This window comes from Neomonachus schauinslandi, unplaced genomic scaffold (assembly GCF_002201575.2).
Source record: "Neomonachus schauinslandi unplaced genomic scaffold, ASM220157v2 HiC_scaffold_108, whole genome shotgun sequence".
Lineage (NCBI taxonomy): Eukaryota > Metazoa > Chordata > Mammalia > Carnivora > Phocidae > Neomonachus > Neomonachus schauinslandi.
The window spans coordinates 1-22,568 of record NW_025408809.1 but is presented as its reverse complement, the minus strand read 5'-3'; the positions used below and the strand labels follow the sequence as shown (position 1 = coordinate 22,568).

The following is a 22,568-nucleotide window of genomic DNA, read 5'->3' as shown; positions in this document are numbered from 1 at the left end:
ATCTCTTCATGGTTATTGGGATAATTTGGGATCTTTCATTTGCCATTTACAGAGAATTTATATCTGTTTTGTCTCTGCCACCCATGTCCAGAATTCTCTGCTCCCCTGTTCATAGTGTGTTTGGTCATGTGGGATATACCACTGGGTGAAACACCTGAGTATGTGCATGTTAGTGTACAGAGCATGGATAACAAATAGGACTCTGACTTGGTGACCCTAGAGTTGGGATATACATAGTAGCCACACAAGGGGACAAAAAGATTTGTTGATTTCCAGGCTTGAAGCTCAGAGGCCACATATTTCTAGTCAGATGTTAGGTGGGTAAAAAGTATTTTGGCAGGGGCCGGTCCTTTGAGGACTCCACCGTCTGCTTCTTGGCTGTCAGTTTCAGCCTCCAGCGCCTTCCAGTCTTCAGTATGCCTGGTCCAACCCCCAGTGGCACTAATGTGGGCTCATTGGGGTGCTCCCCCAGCAAAGCAGTGTCCGCCCGGGCGGCTGGATCCACGGTCTGGCAGAGAAAATATGTGAGCTGTGGAACAAGGAGCGTGGGCGCACAACCTCAGCAGGCACTGGGGGCATGTGGTGATTCTACACAGAAGACTCACCTGGGCTCAAGGTTGGCCCTGTTCCAGTATTGGTTATGAGTCTTCTGTTCATTGCTTCTGTATTTATGTTGCACATTTGGGGCAAGTACACTCGTTCATAGATTCGGCTACATCCATCTGTCTGTCATCTGAAGAAGAAGGAACAAAACATATCTTGGACCAAAAGCATAGTGACTTTCTGTTTGTGAGAAAGAAATATTCTGTAAGCTTATTGTTTTACAGGGAACTTAACAAGAATTGATTTAAGGCATCAATTTTTTTCTATGGCTAATAAACTTTTTAATTCATTTAAAAAAAAGGTATTTTGGTAAAAAATCTATTCCTTTGATACCCACCTTCTTCCTGAGAGTACAAGATATTTCCAAGAGAATAGAATGGTTTTCTAAATCTTATCTTCTATAGTTTAAAAATGGTTGATTTCAGGGGCGCCTGAGTGGCTTAGTCATTGGGTGTCTGCCTTCGGCTCAGGTCATGATCTCAGGGTCCTGGGATCGAGCCTTGTGTCAGGCTCCCTGCTCGGCGGGAAGCCTGCTTCTCCCTCTCCCACTCCCCCTGCTTGTGTTCCTTCTCTCGCTGTGTCTCTCTCTGTCAAATAAATAAATAAAATCTTAAAAAAAAATAAAATAAAAATGGTTGATTTCAGAACTTAGGAACATACCCTGACCTATGACTATGGTAACAGCAGTTCTCTGTGATAATTATGCACTTACTATATTCTGTGTTAACACAACAAAATCACCAAGATACCAATTTTGGGGAGCTATAACACTCAGAGTAAAATCCCTAGAATTTTCTACCATATAAACTATATTGAAATAGTTCAGAATTTTTCCATTATAATCTAGAAATGATTTTTATAAGTACTCAAAACTAAATGTGTGAAATATAAGACATTTGGCATCCATTTTTGATATATATCTAAGGTGGAAAAACAGTAGGGATTAGTTAAACAACAGTTCTCTTTGAGTAGAGTTCAGCGTTACATGGATTTTAATTCTGACTTGACTTATTGCTCAGATAGTCTTCCAGGTAGAAAGGTAGTAAGCAGACAAAACCATAACCAAATTGGGGCAGGAGTGTCAGGGAGAAACCATAACCAAATTGGGGCAGGAGTGTCAGGGAGAAGCTTTTGTTTTTAGAAGGGACAGATTTGAATGAAGTTGACTGAACTGATCCTTGGATATGCTAATAGCATTGCACTTCTTCCTCTTCTTTTCCACCATTTTAAAATCTTTTGGCTTGTCATCTTGATATAACCTTTGTACAAGTACTCAGAAGAAAGTCAAGATGCTTAATAATCATATAAATTAGGCAGAACAGACACATTTTTGATAGGAGAAATAACTAATAACAAAACATGTTCTTAACAAGTGGCCAGTGATGTGACAAGTATTTCATATAAATGGAATTAAGAGTGAAATGTGCAGCCACCAGCTAACATTTTTAAAATGAGAAAATCATAGTTAATTCAGCTTTATGAGACAAACATATTTAAAAAGATGTTGTATAAATGGCTCATGCAGTAGCATGTGGGTTTTTTTTTTTTTCATTTATTTGTATTTAGAATAGGGCAAAATGTCGAGCATTGTAATTTTATAGTAGCCTATAGTAGTCTAAATGGCATGCCTCATGGTATCAATACTGTAGAATATAGGTTTTGTCTCCCACCCCCATCCTCAAGACTCTTGGCTGTCAACCTTGTAACATCCTGAAAAATTTAACTCACCACTGTTGCAGTTATTGAAGTGATTTCTCCCAAGGTGATTTGTGGTCTAAACAAAGCCCTTCATGGGATTTTTAGGGCTCAGTGGAGCTCACAGATAGGAATCTTGTCTATAATATGTAAGTGAAGGTTGGTTTCTTTGGAATATATTGCTAGGAAGCACTGGCACGTAAATGGGTAATAGCGATGCCTGGAGGTAGAGTGATCGAAAGGAAGTAGGGAAGGGAAGGAGGCCAATATAGGATATAGATCTGAGCAGGTTGCTCTGCACCATGGGGCCCAGTCCTGCTGGGAAGCTCTAAGAGATGGATGCTGTTAGATGCTTTCAGAGCTGTCCCTGCCTCAGGGTGTTTATCCACCCTGTGACCTGAGAATCCCAAGTAGGTCAGATTGTGTCTCGTGGACAGACAGAAAGAAGGAAGGTGTTCTTGTACCCATTGATACTCGTTCTTATTTATTGTGTGGGACTGACTTGATCTTCTAATGAGTGACCACATGGTGAGTTTTGCTATGTGTCCTTCTGATTCAAAACACATTGATTATGGTCTTCTGTGATAGGTGCAGGAAAATAGGAACCATCAGGAAAGTTGTTGGTAACCACTGCGTGCAGATATGGGAGCATGGGCCAGAGAAACACACCATAATACCATCCACAGATTTGGTCTGTCAAATATAAATTGCTTGTATCTTCGGGGTAGATGACTGTTCTGCCAAATCCATCATATACTAAGAAATATGGAATTTGACTACAGAAGTTTTTTTTTTTTTCTTTCTTTTTTTTAATTATGTTATGTTAATCACCATACATTACATCATTAGTTTTTGTTGTAGTGTTCCGTGATTCATTGTTTGTGTGTTAACACCCAGTGCTCCATGCAGAACGTGCCCTCTTTAATACCCATCACCAGGCTAACCCATCCCCCCCCAGAACCCTCAGTTTGTTTCTCAGAGTCCATAGTCTCTCATGGTTTGTCTCCTCCGATTTCCCCCCCTTCATTTTTCCCTTCCTGCTATCTTCTTCTTCTTTTTTTTAAACATATAATGTATTATTTGTTTCAGAGGTACAGGTCTGTGTTTCAACAGTCTTACACAATTCACAGCACTCACCATAGCACATACCCTCCCCAAGGTCTATCACCCAGCCACCCAATCCCTCCCACCCCCCACCTTGCCATTTGCAACGACATGGATGGAACTGGAGGGTATTATGCTGAGCAAAATAAGTCAGTCAGAGAAAGACATGTATTATATGACCTCACTGATATGAGGAATTCTTTTTTTTTTAAAGATTTTATTTATTTATTGAGAGAGAGAGAATGAGAGACAGAGAGCACGAGAGGGAGGAGGGTCAGAGGGAGAAGCAGACTCCCTGCCGAGCAGGGAGCCCGATGTGGGACTCGATCCAGGGACTCCAGGATCATGACCTGAGCCGAAGGCAGTCACTTAACCAACTGAGCCACCCAGGCGCCCCTGATATGAGGAATTCTTAATCTCAGGATACAGCAGTATTTTTTAACCATGTTCTTTTAAAGCGATGTAAGCCGTCATTCTAAGGAAACCCTATGATACTTGGTAAAAACCCAGATTCCTGAGCACAAACCTATTATAACACGATCTCTGGGAAGACTGTGTGTCACGCACTCTGCGTTTATAGTCCACAGTTGTTACTATTTGCCAGATTTCCTTTGTATCTCTTCTTCTATCCAAATGCAGAAGGGATATTGTTGTAGCACAAATTCAGCTGCAGACCACGTGACACGTCATCTTTAACTGCTATAGCGCCATAACATTTTAAGCAATTTCTGCAGCAACGCTACAATTTGAAACCAGTCTTCTGAGGAGTGGTTCCCTTGAGCAACTTGAGCATGCATCAGAATCTCCTGGAGGTCTTGTTAGAGAGTTTCTGGCAAGTTTAGTGGATCTGGGCTGAGGGCTTGGGATTTGTGGTTCCATAAAGCTCCTAAGGGAGCTGACACTGCTGCTCTGGGGACACTTGGAGAGGAGAATCTTTGTCGTAGCGTGTTGAGGCACAGATTGTGTCTAATGAGGACTCAAAAAAAACCACTTGTTTCAGGGCGCCTGGGTGGCTCAGTCAGTTAAGTGTCCGACTCTTGGTTTTAGCTCGGGTCATGATCTCAGGGTTGTGGGGTCGAGCCCCACGGTGGGCTGCTTGCTTAGCAGGGAGTCTGTTTGAAGGATTCTCTCCCTCTGACCCTCCCCCTACTTGTGCTTGGTGCTCTCTCTTCTCTCTCTCTCTCTCTCTCTCTATAAAGAAATAAATGTTTAAAAAACAAAACAAAACAAATTTGTTTCTAGTCCAGTGTATCAACTTCCTCTTCTTTTTCTTTCCTGCCTCTGGTTTCTATAATTAGATGAGAATGGAATCACACTTTAAATTGTACCATATATTTGTATTCTCATCAAATGTGTTCTTTTTTTGTTTGTTGTTTACTAAGTTCATCAGCCAAGAACCAAATATCTTGGGTGAGAACACAGATGAAGACCAAGAACAGTGGATGATGTTCTTGGGGCAGGTTGCTCTCCAAGGGCTTGCATTCTAAGGACATTAGATATAGGACCCAGATGTATTGGGGGAGATTAGTGTTACCTTATAATACTTCTTTTTTTTTTAAGATTTTATTTATTTATTTGAGAGAGTAAGAAAGAGCATGAGCGGGGGGAGGGGGCAGGGGGTGGGAGGGGCAGAGGGAGAGGGAGAAGCAGACTCCCCACTGAGCAGGAACCTGATGCGGGGCTTGATCTCAGGACTCTGAGATCATGACCTGAGCCAAAACCAGGGGTTGGACACTTAACTGACTGAGCCACCCAGGTGCCCCTGTAACACTTATTATTTAGACTGAGTACTACCATGGGGAGGGTGTAGGAAAGGAAGGAACTTCCAGAATAATTTATGGCATTGTCACTAGGTAGCTGATGCTTCCTTACTCAGAACGAGTGGGGCCACTCCTCGGATCCTGCTCCTTTGGGCTTTCTCAGGCTGACCATAATGAACCTGAGGGTGGGTTTGTTGGAGATGGAAATGCAAGAGAATTGGTGGATAAATACCTCGAGGCGGGCACAGCTCTGAAAGCATCTAACAGCATCCATCTCTTAGAGCTTCCCAGCAGGATTGGGCCCCATGGTGCAGAGCAACCTGCTCAGATCTATATCCCGTATTGGCCTCCTTCCCTTCCCTGCTTCCTTTCGATCACTATACCTCCAGGCATCGCTGTTTTCCACGTATGTGCCAGTGCTTCCTAGCAGTACATCCCAAAGAAACCAACTTCCACTTACATCCCTGTCTCAGAGGTTGCTTTGGGCGTGGGGAGTAAAAACTTAATGCCGAGAAAGTAGAATGAGCACCTAAGAAACATTTATAGAGCAACTCAGCTTTTCAATAACTCTTTGTGAGGTATACTTATTTTATTAGCAATGAATGTTCTTTATAGAAGAACTAAAAATTTCATGTACCAAAAGTTAAAAGTTTAAGTCACACAGCATCTAGAGGTGAATGTGGGGGTCAAATCATGTACTGTCTCATGCCCCTAACCATGACCCCCAGAGTCTAGTCTCAGAGCTGTGTTGTGTTCAAAAGGAGACATCCATCAACGGAGAAGCATTTAAAGTAGCACAAATTCTTTAATTGTTTTTCTTGGACTATTTAAAGGTTAATAAGTATGTGAAACATGGTAATTCACTTCTAACATACCCTTTTGTTCTGTCCGCACCTGTCAAATCCTAGAGCAGCTCCTGTACTTTTTTCTTTTTAGTAGTACAACTTCTTCTAAAACTCACACATACACACAAAAATCTACCCAGAATTAGATTGGTATCAATTATTCTCTATTCCCATCCTTTTTGTTCCTAAGTTTACATGATATTAGAAGTCTGAATGAAGGGGCACCTGGGTGGCTCAGTCAGTTGAGCATCGACTCTTGGTTTTGACTCAAGTCGTGATCTGAGGGTCATGGGATGGAGCCCAACATCAGGCTCCCTGCTCAGCGGGTACTCTGGGATTCTCTCTCCCCATTTCCGTCTGCCCATGAAAAGGAAAAGAAGTCCGAAAGAAGATGTCTGACTAGCTGGGTCCTCCGTTAGAAAGCTTGGAAGAAAGTAAATGCAGAAGCAGATCCCCAGTCTCCCTTAGCAGGTTGGGTGGGGTTGGGGTGATCTGAAGACATTAACTGATTAATAAAATGTGTTCTATTACACAGATATTTATAGCATGCCTTATTTTTCTGTGACAGTTTTTTTTTTTTTCACTTAGCGATGCATGGATACTTTCCTTTTTTTGGAATACTTTTTAATAATTATGTATGCACGGTCATCACTACTATTGGATTTCATAGATTCAATCAAAGACTATATCATAGATTCAATGAAAGACTATAATTTATTTTCCCAGTCTCCTACTGGGCATGTATGGTATTTCCATTTTTTTCTCCTATCATAGTTATGCAGTGTATGTATTTATGTACTGACTTGGTAATTTCCTTAGGATCATTTGCAGAAGTGGAATTACTAAGTTGGAAATCGCTATTTTTAAATATTCGGATCTATGTTGCCAACTTATCTTCCAGCAGTACATGGCTACGGTGATTTTGCCAGGACCTCAAAAACCCAAGAGGTCATCATTCTATCTTAGTCTTTGTCAATCTGATAGGCAAATAACAAATAAATCAATAAATAATGTCTTGTAAAACATCTTTTATTTTTTTTTTTTTTGACCACTCTCAATATTGATACTCTTTGTACGTGAGAAAACTCTCTTTTCTTTGGGGCAAATTGCTTTTCTATCTGTAGCTTACTTTTTCAGGGGGGTGTTTTTAGTCTCGATGTTTTGTGTTGGAGTGCTTAATAGATAAAAGAAGTTATCTCTTTATCTGGGAAATATTTCCCAGTTTGGGCATTTTCTGTTTATTTTTTTAAATTATTTTTTAAAGACTATTTATGAAGAGAGAGAGAGTGCATGCGAGCAGGGGGTGGGGTGGGGGAAGAGGGAGAGGGGGAAGGGAAGCCAGCTTCCAGCTCAGCACAGAGCCCATCATGAGGCTCGATCCCAAGACCCCGGGATCATGACCTGAGCCGAAGGCAGACGCTTAACGACTGAGCCACCCAGGCACCCCGAAGAGTTATACTTTTAATAAATAAATTAAAGATCTTCTTTGTTGACTGGTTCCGTTTTACCTTGTGGCTGCTACAGGCTTCAGTTCTTCCAATCACAGCAGTGAGGTACCTCGTCGTATGTGGTGGCCACTGTTTTTCAGAGCCTCAGATGTGGGGTGGCACTTGTGACTCTGTAGCATTGCTATTTCGAACATAAATGAATTTGTTTGCAAATTCCCCTTAAAGACTACTTTTTATCATTTTCACGGCTTACAGTTATTCACTTACACAGGAATGTCATGAAGGATTCATCTGAAGGTTATATTAGATTGCATATCCAAATTGGTGTTACTGACAAGTGCTAGAGGATTTTAGAGAAGGTGGTGACCATTGTCTGCTGAAGCAGTTGCTTCTCATGGAGGCAGTGCCTTGGAATGGCTCTGTTGGGGTCTCAAGAGGTAGGGAGGTAGGAAAAGGTAGTTCTGACTCTGGTTCTATTTTTCTCTTCAGCAAGTGTAAAAATAAAGGAAACCTCATTTAAAATGGAGTCGGGAAGCCCTGAAGGGGGCGCTCTCATGCATGTACCACTCATTCATTGCAGCCTGTATAACCAGCAGAAAGAACTAATGATGTATGGAGATTAACATAACAATAAAAATTTTAAAAAAAGAAAGAAGGTAAGAATTAGCTTGACGAGGGGCATGTGGGTGGCTCAGTCAGTTAAGCATCTGACTCTTGATTTTGGCTCAGGTCATGATCTCAGGGTCATGAGAGTCTGGCCCCATGCTGCACGTGGAATCTGCTAAAAAAAGAATTATCTTGACAAGGAAGGACATTTCATCCCTGCTTTTAAGAAAAAGAAGGAAGATCCTTCCTCGCCTCACCAACAAAGCACTACTCACCACTTGTAGCCAATGAGAAACTGCCACAACCTCAAACTCTTGTTCTTATACAGTAAATTTTATTTAAAACAACCTTCCTTGATTTCCTCTGACCCTTCCTCTGTCTCTTTGGACATGCCTATGGTTCACAATAGCTTGCATGTCCCTAATTGCAATTCCTCTGCTATTCCAGGATAAACTCATTTTGCTCATAAAATAACTGTGTATTTTATTTTTAAGGTTGATGCAAGAAAGACCTCGTCCAATACAAAGCAAATAAATAAAGATAAATGGCAATGCCAGTACACAGGCCACCTGTTCCCCCACAATTGAGTTGCCTAGTAGCGAGATTCTGTTGCAGGCTTAAGGCCAGATGACCTGGGCTACTCTCCAAATGCAAAGCACACGATGGCCTTGAGTCTTGGATCAACATGGCAGCAAAAATACATGATCTCCATGATTCTGCTTGGAGAGAATTTTGCCTTCTTCTCTGTCTTTATTTTGGGTTCACAGGCATTGGCTCAGATAATCATACGGTGTAACTTGAGAAGACTGTAAATGGTATTCCTTGATATGCTGAATAGCTGTGCAGGAATATAAATGATATTTATGAGGAAGTTGGGAGTGCTTTAAATATTGTGAAAATGCTGACTTTGACACATTGGGGATAATGATGCAGAAACAGTAGGCTCTTTGTAAACTGTTTAATGGCAACAATTTTCTAAATCAAAGCAATCTACCCTTCCCCATGTACAATTTCATCTCCAACTACTAAAGTCTCATAAAGAGGTTTACTACACGGAATCTTTTGCTTTTCTGAATGGTTATCTGGTACTCTGATGCTTCAAACCATTTATGTTTTATCTTTTAAAAACTTAGAAATGTTGGGCGCCTTGGTGGCTCAGTCGTTAAGCGTCTGCCTTCGGCTCAGGTCATGATCCCAGGGTCCTGGGATCGAGCCCCAAATCGGGCTCCCTGCTCGGCGGGAACTCTGCTTCTCCCTCTCCCACTCCCCCTGCCTGTGTTCCCTCTCTCGCTGTGTCTCTCTCTCTCAAATAAATAAATAAAATCTTTAAAAAAATCCGAAACCTAGAAATGTTACTTGGGGGTTGGAGGTGTTTGTCATTTTGGCCAGGACATGGTATTGTTAATCGTTACAAAATTTATGTAAGAAGCTCGTTTCAAAATGTGAGATGATGTCATGTTAGTATTTAGTATTCTAGATAAATATTAATACTTATGTGAGCGGGTTCCTGTGCGTGTATAGAAATAACATAATGGTAATGTACATATGTCTCTAGCCTATTGAGTAAAGTGTTTGCAGTAGTAAATGCCAAAAGGGTTACACAGTGTAACTCAATTACATTTAATGTTTCAAATATGGCAGAGTTTAATCTATATATTAACTTATGAATTTGCTAAATCACAGGCATTTACCTCAAAATGCATATTTTTCTCCTTGCTGCAGCCGGAAAGAATTCTTGTAATCTAATTATATTTGATTGTATCCAGTGCTGTTTACATCATAATACCTGCATTTATTCCTGACCTGCTGTATCTTCATATCATGAGTTTCTTTGAGAATTTTCCATGACCCCTTTGCTTGCTTACATGAGAAGAGAAAATAAGGTGCTATAAAATAGCAGAAGTGTGTGAGAAAAATGCCTCCTAGAAAGCACTTAAATCTTCCCAAGGGAACTGGGAGAGAGCTTTCCTACTATGTGGTTCTTGTCATGTGGAGCATTTCTAGAAACAAAAACTCTGCTGCACTCTGCTTTAGGTACATTTGAATAACACATCTCAATGTTAGTAAGTTTCCTCTGACTCCATTTTCATTTTCATTTAAAGAGAGGATTTCTTTTATTTGGGAAAGTAATTTTCATCATCCTTGACAGTGTAAGGCATGGGAAGAAAAGTAAACGTAGCTCTATGCTCAGAAACACAATATGCCAACTTTGTATCTCTGGGGCTTTGCTATAAACTTTTATTTTAAATGTTCTGTGTGCTCACAAAAATTTAGAGGATATGAAACACATTAGATTTTTTTTTACCTCAGACACTGAATAAAAACTCATGCATGAAAGTGCCTAATAAAATGGATAATGTCCAAAGGAAGGAACAAGGATTTTATGATTTTAATACAGACCTGACAGAAAAAAAATAAAGTTAAAAAGCAGGGTCATCTCTTTGTGAGGCATATCCCCCACGAGTTGAAAGAGAAAGAAGATTTGCACATTTAATTCCTGGTGGTCTTTACGGTCTCTCTCTGAGTCTACCCTGACCTTTTGGGTCATGATACATAGTTTCCGTGGAGGAGTTTCGAGTCATTCTTTTCCTGTTGAAATTCTTAAAAGAGAAAAAATACTCTGTAAGTTCAAAAACACTTTGCTCTACCTGATGCTCCCTTTCTGTTTTGTATATTCTCCAGGGGAAAAAAGGAAATGGACGGTAGCTTGGTATAAAGTAGACAGAAACTGTCAGTGGCTAGCATGATATCATCATTATTTAGACAAGTAGGAACTGACAGAGGAACCGTGTGGAAACAGTCATTGTCTTTGTGTGGAATTGCAAATCCGATCAGAGACTTCCAGTGATAATGACTAATTAAATATATATTTATATAGAAAGTAATGAAAACTGATGAGGTCTGCAGAGATTTGAAGGTGACATGGAATTCAAAGTGTATTTTCATCTTTAATTATTATTATTTTTTTATTTTTATTTTTTATTTATTTGAGAGAGAGAGTGAGAGAGAGAGAGCACAAGAGGGGTAGGGTCAGAGGGAGGAGCAGACTCCCTGCTGAGCAGGGAGCCCGATGTGGGGCTCGATCCCGGGACTCCGGGACTTAACCAACTAAGTCGCTTAACCAACTGAGCCACCCAGGCGCCCTTCATCTTTAAACATATGTGCGATTTTGCTGCTTTTTTTCAATATATGGTTGGACAATGTATGCATTATGTAGTTGGAGCAGATATACACACACACACACATATATATGTATATAAACTATATATAAAATATAAATATTGGTACATATGTATAAATATTGTATTGTATCTTCATAGAACCAAGAACTTTTAAGCTTAAATAAAGTATTTGATACAATAAAAGATGAGATGAATATTTTGTATTGAGCGTACAATGGGATCAGTTGCTCATTTGACTGTAGATAGTGGAGTGTCACCATCCTAAACGTTAATCTCTTTATTAGAATTGCAACAAGTGTGACTATTCCGAGGAGTCAGTAAGCCTTCACTATTCCTTCATCTGCACATCTTTTTTAATTTTTGTTCCCCTAATGATTCTATGTGTTAGATGTTGGCATCCACAGCAATGATATTCTCTTTCTGTTTGTGTTTGTTTCTGTAAAACCACCCTGGATCTCATCGGAGTAACACAATACATCAAGGTAGACGAGACAATTTATACATTAGAGCACAATAACTACAATTCCCTGGGTTAATTGAAGCTTGGCAGAAGTGGAACTAAAATTAAGCAAATATGAGAGAGGGATGCTTGCCACCCTTAAAAGGATAGCGAAGAATAACTTAGTGTTTTGGAAAATGGCTTTGGAGGCTTGTAATGTGAGTGTGGTCAACAGATCACACCAATTGCCAAGTTAAAATAATTGACTCATTTGGACCAGAAATAGGTTCTTTGTCGTGAAGAGCCTCAAACAGAGGCTGATTGCATGAGCAGCAGTTGTGGTGGTTCATGAGCTAATCGTCTAATCGTCTAATCGTCTAATATGGTAGGTTTGGTAGGGTATGGTAGATTTTGTAGGGTGTATATTTTAGTCACTGTCTTTCCAGGCTTTGTAACCCAGCCTTCTCTGTCATATTGTGTAACGGAAATATGGCAGTGACCAGTCTTTAGTCTATACTCAGTTTAATCTAAATATATTTATTTGGTCACTTTAATTGCAGCTGATATGCATTCTCTGGGATGAAGTGAGAATTCTCTTAAGAATACTGATGCAAAACTTTTGCTAGAATCATCAGAATTGGTGTCATTACCCCCTGCCCAATATACTTAGAGCTCATTCTCTTAAACCTGTTATGTGATTCCTTTAGGATTTGGTTGGAGGATATTTGAGTGCCATCATGCATTGCTCAAACTCCCAACACATCCCTCTTTGCTAAGTCCACTCCTATGAGCCTTGATGTGGTCACAGGTAGCAATGAGAGAAAGTGACCTGGCCTCAAGATCAGTGCTCCTTACATATTATTGACTGTCATCCTAATTTGTGATTTTTGTATGATGATTTTGACTCTGTAGAATGCTCTAGAATTCAATTTACATTTATACTGTATACCCAAGGAAATCACACAATGGAAGACCAGGGAAATTTATGCAAGACTAACGAAGGTCTCACATAAACAGAACTAAGAGTAACCTCTGATTAGGAACTAGATGTAAAAAGAGAAGTGAAAAAGATTAGAGCAGACTGCTGTGATCTCCATGAGGGTGGGTATTGTTGTCCATTTCATTCTTGCTTGCATCTTAAAATACGTAGAAGTGCCCAGCACATAATAGGAACTCAGTAAGTGGTTTTTTTTGGCGAGAGAAATCGAGTAGGGGGAGTGGCAGAGGGAGAGAGAGAGGCTTAAGCAGGCTCCATGTGGGGCTCGATTTCACGGCCCTGAGATCATGACCTGAGCCAAAATCAAGAGTCTGACCCATGACCAACTGAGCCACCCAGGCACCCCACTAAGTATTTTTTTTAACAAATCAATAATGTCCATTAATAAAATTTCAAGAGTGTGCAGAACTACACAATACAATGTTTAGAAAACACTGGGGGAATAAGCTCCTTCAACCCCCCGCCCCACTTTGGATTTCAGAACTCACATCTAGCTTTAAAATTGATTCGGACAGTGAGTTCGTATTTTCCAAATGATTGTTTTGGCATAATTATTAGAAACAGTCAAATTTCCTATCCTCCATCTTTCTTCTAAGTCTTCATGGAAATGCGCTTTATAGTTCCTTCAATAAACCAGGGGATGGAGGGAATTCGGTTTAGAAAAATAGGCTAGAGCGTGCTGTTTTCTGTTTTTGTGTTTTGTTTTGATTTACAATCTGTGTACGCTCTTGTTTTGTGAGCATCAAGTACTTGTGGATTGTTGCATTTGCTGCTGTTTTTGTCATTTTCCTATATTCCCTATATTCATGAAGTGGAAAATGTTCAGATTTTATTTACTGGGAGTGGTGGATTCTGAAAATTAAAAGGTTCTTTTAAATAGAAGCTTGTATCTTAAGGGGTTATTATTATTCTGGTGAGGGGGTATTTCTTTCTACTGGTTTTAAAAACAGCAGTGTGTGTGTGTGTGTGTGTGTGTGTGTGTGCGCGCGCGCTCGCGCGTGTATTTACTTTTATTTTTTTGTATTTAAACTTTACAAACAGCCAACTTGAAAACATAAGTATGCTTCAGCCTTTGATGGCTGAAAATTAGCTGCAGGAATCCACATGTGTGCGAGTACTTTTTAACAGAGGCCACATTTCCAAAGACATGAAAACTTTTTTTTTCCCTAAAAGATCATTAAAAATTCTTTTTTTGTTCTTTATTCACCTAGTCCCCACGTGGCTCATGTAACTTTTAAACAGTTACAGCTTTTAAAAGTTAGAGGTGATCTTCCAGAGAGATTTCTAAAATATTCCTGATAGTGGCATTTAAAGCAGCTGAACTCAGAATATTAAATATATCTATACATTTTATAAAGCTGGACGGGTTGACATCTGCCAGTGCAAATATTTTTCAAGTCTCATCTATTATGGCAAGTGGCAGCATGAGAATAGCATCTTCTTTGCTAAATTATCGTCAGGGCCATTCTACCTATGGTGTTCTTGAAGATTGCAGGACCAAACAGCTACTCTTCTGCACTTGAAGACTAAGAATGATTATCCCCAAGGAAGGAAAAAATTCATTGCTTTAAATAACTACCACCGCCAGAAAATGAAATTTACTAATTTCATTGTCCCTAGGTGACATTCATCAGGCCTAATGTAAGAAATGGTTTGTGTTAGTGGAATTATAGATGATGAAACTTTAATTTTATTTTAAAAATGATTGATAATTAAAAATGCAAGTTAAAATATGGAAGTACCATATTTCCCCTTTGAAGATTAACAAAGGATTAAAAGTTTGGTGATAACTGGTGCTGGTATTGGCATGGATATGGGAATTGGGCACGTGTGTACACTGAGAAATTGATACTGGACAATTACCTTGATGGTAAGTTCTCACTGATTATCAAAATTCCTTAAAAGTGATTCATATATTCCCTTTTTTGAAAATTTTCCAGGAAACAAAATAATCGTGTAAACATGCAAAGATGTTTTTACATAAGGACATATCTAAATATTTTTAGTATTTGCAAAAATGAAAAGCTAAATCCAACATTAGGGGGTTGGAAAAATATAAATTTAGAGGGTATTATATAACCATTAAAATAAGTGTGTAGTTCTGAAGTTATTGATACAAAAGGATGCTCTTATAAAGTTAAATGAAATAATCAGGTTCAATTTTTTATTAAAACTTATATATACACGTGCATTGAAACAAAGCAGGAAAGATATACACATGAGTAATGGCTGTTATTGTGATGGAGAGATGCCCAACAATTATGGCTTGATTTGATTGGTCCATACTCCCTTTCCAGGCTTTTTATAGCATCATTTGTTGTGTTTATAATTTTTTCCAACATGTTGACACATACACCTATTTTGGAATGACTACAGATATCAAGATCACTAACACACTTATCACCTCCCATAGTTAACTCTTTATTTTTTGTGGTGAGAACACTTCAGATCTACTCTTCGGCAACTTCCAGTATACAATACCGTATTTTAAATTATAGTCACTCTGTTCTACATCAGATCCTCAGAACTTAATCTTCCTATAACTGAAAGTTTTATACTGTACCTCATTTCCCTCTCACCCCAGCCCCTGGCAACTGCCAATTTATTTTCTATTTCTGTGAAATCAGGGTTTTTAAAAAAATTAATTTAAGATTCTATATATGTGATAATACACATTATTTTGTGTTTCTCTTGTCTTATTTCACTTAGTTTCACATCCCCCAGGTTCATCTATGTTGTTGCAAATGTGAGGATTTCTTTCTTTTTTTATGGCTGTGAGTCACATTCCATTGGGTAAATGTGTGTATGTGTATATATATCACATTTTCTTTTTTTTTTTTAAAGATTTTATTTATTTATTTGAGAGAGAGAGAGAGAGAGAGAAACAGCATGAGAGGGGAGAGGGTCAGAGGGAGAAGCAGGCTCCCCGCTGAGCCGGGAGCCCGATGCGGGACTTGATCCCAGGACTCCGGGACCATGAACTGAGCCGAAAGCAGTCGCTTAACCAACTGAGCCACCCAGGCGCCCCTATCACATTTTCTTTATCCATCCATCCATTGAAGGAAATTTAGGTTGTTTCCATCTTTTGACTATTGTGAATAATGCTGCAGTGACATGGGAGTGCAGATATCTTTTTGAGTTATTGATTTCATTTCCTTCAGATATATACCCAGGAGGAGGATTGCTGGATCATTTGGTAGTTTTATTTTTAAATTTTGAGGATCCTCCACACTGTTTTCCACAGTTGCTGCACCGGTTTGCATTCCCACCAATGGTGCAAAAGGATTCCCTTTTTCCACATCCTCACCAGCACTTGTTACTTCTTGTTTTTGTTTGTCTGTTTGTTTTTGGTAGGAGCCAAGGGAAAAGATGTGAGGTGCTAACCTACTATGGTTTTGTCAGTCTCTTTAAATTTATTAAGACTTATTTTGTGAGCTGATGTATGATCTATCCTGGAGAATGTTCTGTGTGTGCTTGAGAAGAATGTGTGTTCTTCTGCTGTGAGATGGAATGTTCTATATGTGTCTGTTAGGTACATTTGTGCTAGAGTGTAGTTCAAATCCATTATTTCCTTATTGACTTTCTGTCTGGATGATCTATCCATTGTTGAAACTGGGGGGTATTAAAGTCCCCTACTATTATTGCACTGCTGTCTATTTCTACCTTCAAATCTGTTAATAATAATTCACTGTATTTAGATGTTCTGGTATTGGATATGTATATATTTACAATTGTTATGTCCTCTAGGTAAATTAACCCCTTTTTATATGATGACTTCTTTGTCTCTTGTTATAATTTAATGCTGATAAATTTGCTGTTAGCCTTATCAGCGTTCCATTGTATGTGATTAGTCTTTTTTCTCTTGCTGCCTTCAAAATTCTCATTTGTCTTTGATTTTTTTTTTTAAGATTTTATTTATTTATTTGAGACAGAATGAGAGAGAGAGAGAGAGCTCATGAGAGGGGGGAGGGTCAGAGGAAGAAGCAGGCTCGCTGCTGAGCAGGAAGCCCGATGCGGGACTCGATCCAGGGACTCCAGGATCATAGACCTGAGCCGAAGGCAGTCGCTTAACCAACTGAGCCACCCAGGCGCCCTTGTCTTTGATTTTTGAAAGTTTGATTACAATGTGTCTGGGTGAAGATCTCCTTAGGTTGAATCCATTTGGAGATCTTTGAGCTTCATGTGCCTGGATGGCCATACATGGCCCCAGATTCAGGAAGTTTTCAGCCATGATTTTTTAAAATAAGTTTTTGATCCATTTCTCTTTTCCTGGGACTCCCACATTGCTAATATTATTTTCTTTAGTGCTATCCCTTAATTCATGCAGGTTTTTCCTCACTCTCTTTTTCATTCTTATTTCTTTTCTTCTGATTAAGATTGTGAGATCAGTTTCAGGATTTTTCTTCTGCTTGATTGAAACTGTCATTGTAGCTCTTTGCATTTTTCATTTTATTCATTATGTTCCTCCATTCTCTAGTTTCTGTTTGGTGTCTTGGAGAGCAGAGCTGCAGCAGTGTTCTCCAGCAGTGACAGGTCGAAGGCATAACTTAGAACCCTTGGGGTGGGGCGCAGAGCTACGGCACTGCACCCCAAGGATGGCAGGTCAAAGCCAAGACCGAGTACCCGCTGTGGGCGGTTGCAGAAGAACAGTGGCATGGCCCTGGGGAAGGCCCATTAACCCTTCCCCTCAGGCCCCAGAGGTTCCAGCACAGAGCCGCACAAGCAGGGTGCCAGTGATCACAAGTCAGAGCAGTGACTTAGGACCTAGGGTCCAACTGCAAAGCAGCATCAGTGCAGCCCTAGTTATTGTGGGTCAGAGCTCTGACTTGGGACCAACTGCCGCAGAGTAGCAATGTGGACCTTGAGGGTGGGGTGCAGGACAGCAGTATCTCTGGTCCTGGGGAAGAGATGCATTGGCTGGACTCTGGGTAGTTCCATCAGCTGTGTTTGGCATGGGTGAAGACTCCAGGGTCTTCAGTAGCAGGGGCTGCAAACATTGATGGCAGTAGAGCTTGCTGAGTGTCTTCTACTCTTCTTTTCCTGGTGGGGTGATATTCCTCTGAAGGTGCCGAGTTGCTCTGGATTCTGGGATGGGGTGATTCAGGGAAGATGCTTTCTATGTTTTTCTGTGTAGGAATCCTCGGTTTGGGGCTCTACAGAGTTTCTGTTGCTTTGTTGTAGTCCCAAGCTTTCCTAGAACCATTTTTATCAATTTGTAGTTGTCTGTTTGTTGTTTGTGTAGTAGAGACAAGCTTTGGGAACCTGTAGCCCTTCATCTTGCTTGTAGTATCACCTCCTCAATAATTTTAAAAGTAAAAAACTGTCAATGTCAAAAATTATATAGAATTCTGTTGTTCAGTGAAAACGAAGAAGTTGTCTCCTTTTTTTTTTTAATTATACTATAATTACATTGATTCAAATGTTGCTAGAAAGAAAGGATTCATTAATAAGAAGATGAGAAAACATTTTTGTTATATGAAGATGGTCTCAATGATGACATTTCTTAATGACATTTGACTAATATCTGTTCGCTTTTTGTAGAGTGGGGTAGTGGATTCATTAAAGCAAAATAAATCAAGAAAAGTAGTCTTTGCAGCTATGACCCTAAATGCACAAGCCACTGGATAAAAGTTTGATAAATTCAACTAGATTTTAAAAATGTTCATAGCAACCCCTCATATGCAAATTCAAAAGACAATTTGGGAAAATAATTTTTGGAAATCCTATCACAGCCCAACTGCTAATTTCTTTAAAGAATTTCTAGAAATCGATGGGAAGACTACTAATAACTCAGTAGGAAAACAGAAAAAGAATATGAGCCAAGGCTTAACAGAGTAGAAAGCACAAATAGCTCTTATACATAAATAATCAATAGGAGAATTACAAAATAAAACATACCAAAATTCCAATTTTTCACCTGTCAAATTGACAAAAGTCTAACCATTTAATAAGACTGTTGTCATGTCTGTGGATATAATTATTGCCTTTGGGATTGTAACTTTATACAGTCTCTATGTAGGCAAATTGTACTTATCCAAATTATAAATATACAGAGGATTTACCCTTGAACAATTCTACCTGCCCAACCATGCAATTGAAAATATTTGTAGGCTCTCTGCCGCCTGCAGTCCACGGGTTGCTGCCGGCTGACGACGCAGCGCCAACAGGGACCGGAGGACCTTTAGGCTAAAGGGGTGAGCCAGCCAGGATCCCGGAACCTTTCACAGCTTGAGACCGGCGAAAGGAAATGAAACAGGCGGGAATCGGCGGGGGAGGGAGGGAACTAGCGGAAGGTGTCATGGCGGCCGCGCTCTGGGTCACGTGCCCGGCAGGCCCACCTTGGTACTTCCGGTCACGTGCCCTCAGAGTCCTCGCAGCCAGCGATGGAGGCGAGACCCCCCAGTAGCAGAGGCGGTGGCAACGGCGGTGGCTACTGGGTTTCAGCGTTCTCCCGGCAGCGTCTCTAAGAAGCGCAGCGGAACTCGACTCAACTCAGCCCAGTTACTTACTCCTTGCCCAGGGCCGTAGCTTCCACCTGCATTTTCTAGGCATCATGGCAACTTCATCTGAAGAAGTTTTGCTGATTGTGAAGAAGGTGCGTCAGAAGAAGCAGGATGGAGCTTTATACCTCATGGCAGAAAGAATCGCTTGGGCACCTGAAGGCAAAGATAGATTTACAATCAGCCATATGTATGCAGATATTAAATGCCAGAAGATCAGTCCAGAAGGAAAAGCTAAAATTCAGCTTCAGCTGGTGTTGCATGCAGGGGACACAACTAACTTCCATTTTTCAATGAAAGCACAGCTGTGAAAGAGCGAGATGCAGTGAAAGACCTTCTCCAGCAGCTGCTGCCCAAGTTCAAGAGGAAAGCAAATAAAGAGCTGGAAGAGAAAAACAGAATGCTGCAAGAAGATCCTGTTTTGTTTCAGCTTTATAAAGACCTTGTTGTGAGTCAAGTGATCAGTGCTGAGGAATTCTGGGCAAATCGTTTAAATGTGAATGCAACAGAGAGTTCTACATCCAATCATAAGCAAGATGTTGGCATTTCTGCAGCATTTCTGGCTGATGTCCGGCCCCAAACAGATGGATGTAATGGTCTGAGATACAATTTAACCTCTGATATCATTGAGTCCATATTTAGGACGTATCCAGCAGTAAAAATGAAATATGCAGAAAATGTTCCCCACAACATGACGGAAAAGGCATTTTGGACACGTTTCTTTCAGTCCCATTACTTTCACAGGGACCGGCTGAATACAGGGTCAAAGGACCTCTTTGCAGAATGTGCCAAAATAGATGAAAAAGGGTTAAAAACAATGGTTTCATTAGGAGTGAAAAACCCACTACTTGATTTGACAGCTTTGGAAGATAAACCATTAGATGAGGGCTAAGGCATTTCTTCCATGCCATCTACTTCTAATTCTAAATCCATAAAGGAGAATAGTAATGCTGCCATCATCAAGAGGTTTAACCATCACAGTGCCATGGTCCTGGCAGCAGGTCTCAGGAAACAAGAAGCACAAAATGAACAAAATGGTGAGCCCAGCAGCATCGATGGAAATTCTGGAGATGCAGATTGCTTCCAGCCAGCAGTCAAAAGGGCAAAGTTACAAGAGTCCATTGAATATGAAGACTTGGGGAAAAATAGTTCCATCCTCTCAGGAATTCAGCTGGATAGGGATCAAACCATTCTGAACACCTACAAACTCAATAGGAGATCGAAGAAAAGAAGAGCAACAACTCTCTCAGCAGAAAAGCGACCACTTTCTGGAAGGTAGGACGTGCGGAGAAGTGAATCCGAGGCGATATTCGGGAGGATAGACGGCGGGGGAGGGGCCTCCGTCGGCCGCTTCTGGCAACTGATAGAGCCACGGAGCACAAAATTGGAACTTTTAAAAGTCTGCTCCGCCGAGGGATGTCACTCTGGTGGCTAAGCGGGGGTTGGAACCCTCCGGGACAGTGTGGTCTCAGGACCCACAGGTCACAGAAAGACCGGGGGTGCCTGAGTGTGGCGGAGCTCCCAGGTATCGGAGCAGGGAAGCCGGCTGCAGAGGCGGAGCCCAGGCGCGGGCTCTCAGCTCGGGGTTGCCATAAACCGTGATCCGCGGCACAGTCGGGCCACTGCTCCAACAGCAGGGACCCAACAAGCGGCAGATCCGGGGAGACTCCCCTTCATCCCCCGGGAGGAGCCGCGCAGGAGTGCGCCGCAGGGATCTGCTGGGTTTGGAGACTCCACCCGGGGTCGGGTGCCGGAGATAGAGACGCGCGGTCGCGGGCCGGGTGAGCGCGGAGTGCGGCTGGAGACCGGGGAGACGGGAGTGACTGGCGGCTTTTCTCTGGGGGCTCACTGAGAGGCGGGGCCCCAAGTTCTCGGCTCCTCCGGAGCGGAGATTGGAAGGCCGCCATTTTCACTCTCCGCCTCCAAAGCTGTACGGAAAGCTCGCAGGGAACAAAAGCCCGGGAGAGCAAACCCGAGCAGATTACTTAGCCGGGAAGGGGCAAGGGCGGGGCAATTCTGCCTCCGGCAGAGACATTTGGAAACCACGGCAACAGGCCCCTCCCCAGAAGATCAGCGAGAACAGCCAGCCAAGGCCAAGTTTACCGATCAATGAGAACGGCAGAACTCCAGCACTAGGGGACTACTGCACATAGAATTCATGGCTTTTTTACCATGATTCTTTAGTCTTTCAAAGTTAATTTTTTTTTAACTGTCTTTTTTTCTTTTTTTTTCTTTTTGAATTTTTCTTTTTCCCTTTTTCAACCAACATCTTATCAATCCCTTTTTTTAAAAAAAAAAACATTTTTATTTTTCATTTTTAGAGTCATATTCTATCCCTTCATAGTAGTTACCTGTATTTTTGGCTTATATATATAAGTTGTTCTCTCTTTAAAATTTTGAGATAGTTTCTTCTAACAGATTAAAATATACCCTAAATCTCTAGTATATGGTGTTTTCTATTCCCCTGCCTGATCACATCCTCTCCCTTTTTTTTTCTTTTTTTAAATCCTCTTCTTTCTTTTTTTCAAACAACTTCTTATCAATTCCTTTTATAAAATTTTTTATAATTTCCATCTTTACAGTCATATTCCATCCCTTCATCATATCAACCCTTATTTTTGTACATATAAGTTTTTCTTTCTTTAAAATTTTGGGAGGCACTTTCTTCTAAAAGACCAAAATACATCCCAAATCTAGTGTGTGGAACTGATCTATATACCAGCCTGATCATATTTGATCACATTCTGGTTTTTTTTGTTGTTGTTGTTGTTGTTTTGTTTTGTTTGTTTTTGTTTTTATCTTTATCTTTTTCTTTTTTTTCTTTTTCTTTTTCTTTTTCCTCTCTTTCCCTTTCTTTTCCCACTGCTTCAAGTCTTTTCTGATTTATTTAGAGTATATTTTCTGGGGACGTTGTTACTCTGCTAGCATTTTGTTCTCTCATTAATCTATTCTCCTCTGCACAAAATGACAAGACGGAAAAAATCACCTCAACAAAAAGAACAAGAGGTAGTACCGACTGCCAGGGACCTACTCAATACAGACATTAGTACGATGTCAGATCTAGAGTTCAGAATCATCACTTTAAAGATACTAGCTGGGCTTGAAAAAAATATGGAAGTTATTAGAGAAACCCTTTCTGGAGAAGTAAAAGACCTAAAATCCAACCAAGTAGAAATCAAAAAGGCTATTAATGAGGTGCAATCAAAAATGGGGGCGCTAACTGCTAGAATAAATGAGGCAGAAGAGAGAATCAGTAATATAGAAGATGAAATGATGGAAAATAAAGAAGCTGAGAAAAAGAGAGATAAACAACTACTGGATCACGAGGGCAGAATTCGAGACATAAGCGATACCATAAGACGAAACAACATTAGAATAATTGGGATCCC

At 40.6% G+C, this 22,568-nt stretch overlaps 2 pseudogenes; both read left to right on the top strand.

Moving 5' to 3' along the window:
* The first annotated feature begins 416 nt into the window (after window positions 1-416).
* On the top strand, window positions 417-895 carry LOC110573075 (annotated as a pseudogene).
* Window positions 896-19,215: 18,320 nt separating this feature from the next.
* On the top strand, window positions 19,216-20,349 carry LOC110573071 (annotated as a pseudogene).
* The last annotated feature ends 2,219 nt before the right edge of the window (window positions 20,350-22,568 follow it).